The sequence below is a fragment of the Rattus norvegicus genome, chromosome Y (genome assembly GCF_021556685.1).
Source record: "Rattus norvegicus strain SHRSP/BbbUtx chromosome Y, alternate assembly SHRSP_T2T, whole genome shotgun sequence".
Lineage (NCBI taxonomy): Eukaryota > Metazoa > Chordata > Mammalia > Rodentia > Muridae > Rattus > Rattus norvegicus.
Window position 1 is genome coordinate 28531983 of NC_141555.1, and position 2891 is coordinate 28534873.

Here is a 2891-nt window from a genome sequence, read left to right on the forward strand (position 1 = left end):
GTGCTCTGATCAAGTGCACCCACAATCCCTCCTGCTCCTCCTAGACCTGCCCGCATCTCATCTCCCTTCCAAATTTCTGTAGTCTTTCGCTTAATTTTTTTGCATATTTCTAACACTGGATCCTTTCATTTCTTTTTTTTTTTAATTAACTTGAGGATTTCTTATTTACATTTTGAGTATTATTCCCTTTCCCGGTTTCCAGGCCAACATACCCCAACCCCTCCACCTCCCCTTCTTTATGGGTATTCCCATCCCCATCCTCCCCCCATTGCCGCCCTCCCCCCAACAATCATGTTCACTAGGGGTTCAGTCTTAGCAGGACCAAAGACTTCCCCTTACATGAGTGATCTTACTAGCATGTTCAATGCTACTATGAGGTCAGAGTTCAGGGTCAGTCCATGCATAGTCTTTAGGTACTGGGTTAGTCACTTGAAGCTCTGGTTGCTTGATATTGTTGTTCATATGGGGTCTAGAGCCCCTGCAACTTCTTCCAGTTATTTCTCTGATTCCTTCAACGGGTTTCCTGTTCTCAGTTCAGTGCTTTGCTGCTGGCGTTTGCCTCAGTATTTGCCATATTCTGGCTGTGTCTCTCAGCAGATATCTACAACTGACTCCTCTCTGCCTGATCTTCTTTGCTTCATCCATCTTGTCTAATTGGGTGGCTGTATATGTATGGGACACACGTAGGGTAGGCTCTGAATGGATGTTCCTTCAGTCTCTGTTTTAATCTTAGCCTTTCTATTCCGTGCCAAGGGTATTCTTATTCCCCTTTTAAAGAAGGAGTGAAGCATTCACATTTTGATCATCCATCTTGAATTTCATGTGTTCTAGGCATTTAGGGTAATTCAAGCATTTGGGTTAATAGCAACATATTAATGAGTGCATACCATATGTGTTTTTCTGGGATTGGGTTACATCACTCAGGTTGATATTTTCCAGTTCCATCAATTTGCCTATGAATTTCATAAAGGCATTGTTTTTGATAGCTGAGTAACATTCCATTGTGTAGATGTACCACATTTTATGTATCCATTCCTCTGTTGAAGGGCATCTGGGTTTTTTCCATCTTCTGGCTATTATAATTAAGGCTGCTATAAACATAGTGGAGCACGTGTCTTTTTTATATGCTGGGGCATCTTTTGGGTATATGCCCAAGAGAGGTATAGCTGGATCCTCAGGCAGTTCAATGTCCAATTTTCTGAGGAACCTCCAAACTGATTTCGAGAATGGTTGTACATTCCCACCAACAATGGAGGTGTGATCCACTTTCTCCACATCCTTGCCAGCATTTGCTGTCACCTGAGTTTTTGGTCTTAGCCATTCTCACTGGTGTGAAGTGAAATCTCAGGGTTGTTTTGATTGGCATTTCCCTTATGACTAAAGATGTTGAACATTTCTTTAGGTGTTTCTTAGTCATTTGGCATTCCTCAGCTGTGAATTCTTTGTTTAGCTCTGAACCTCACTTTTAATAGGGTTATTTGTCTCCCTGCGGTCTATCTTCTTGAGTTTTTAGTACATTTTGGATATAAGGCCTCTATCTGTTGCATGATTGGTAAAGATCTTTTCCTTCTTTGGGAATCACTATCCCTTACCTCAAACTGTATAACAGAAAAATAATGATAAAAATTTAATGGTTATGGTACAGAGACAGATACCCACATCAATGGAATAGAATTGAAGACCCAGAAATGAAGGCACATCCCAGGCACTTGATATTTGACAAAGGAGCCAAAACCATCCAATGGAATAAACATAGCATTTTCAACAAATAATGCTGGTTTGACTGGAAATTAGCATGCAGAAGGAGGGAAATCAATCAATTCTTATCACCGCATACAAAGCTCAAGTCAAAGTGGATCAAGGGTCTCCACATAAAATCATATAACCTAACACTAATAGAAGAAAAAATGTGAAAGAATCTTGGACACTTGGGCACTGGGGAAATTTCCTGAATATAAAACCAATGGCTTATGCTCTAAGATCAAGATTTGACAAATGGAACTTCATAAAATTGTAAAGCTTTTGTAATAAAAAGGCACTGTCATTAGGAAAAAGGAACAACCAATCGATTAAGAAAAGATCTTTACCAATCCTACATATGATAGAGGGCTAAATTCAATCTAAACAAAAACTCAAGGAATTATGTTACAGGGAATCAAATAGACCTTTCAAAATGGTGTTTAGAGCTCAACAATGAATTCTTAACTAAGGTACTAAGGTATATCAACATCCTTTCCCATCGGGTAAATGTAAACAAAAAAAAAAAGAAAAAAAAAAAAAACCTGAGGTTCCACAGCACACCAATCAGAATGGCTAAGATAAAAACAAATTCAGATGACAAATGATAATTAAAAGGAGGTAGAGAAAGAGGAACACTCCTCCAATGTTGGTGGGATTACAAGCTGGTATAACCACTCTGGAAATCAGTCTGGAATTTTCTAACACATTTGGTAATACATGAGGATCCTGCAATACCACTTCTTGGTTATTTACCCAAAAGATGCTCCAACATGTAACAAGGACACATGATGTTATATGTGGATAGCAACAATATATATATATATATATATATATATATATATATATATATGTATATAATTATATGTGCATACATACATATATATTGTATTATAAACACACACACACACACAAACATATTCATAAGAAAGAATCCACAGGTCATACGAAGCCCAAGCATAAAGAAGACCAAAATGTGGATGCTACATTGTTTCTAAGAAAAAGGAACTAAATATTCATGGGAGGAAATACAATGATAAAGAGTCAAGCAGGGACTGAAGAAGGGTTAACCAGAGACTGCCCCACGTGGGGATCCATCCACTATGCCGCCACCCAATCCAGACTTTATTGCTGATGCCAACAAATCCTTGCTG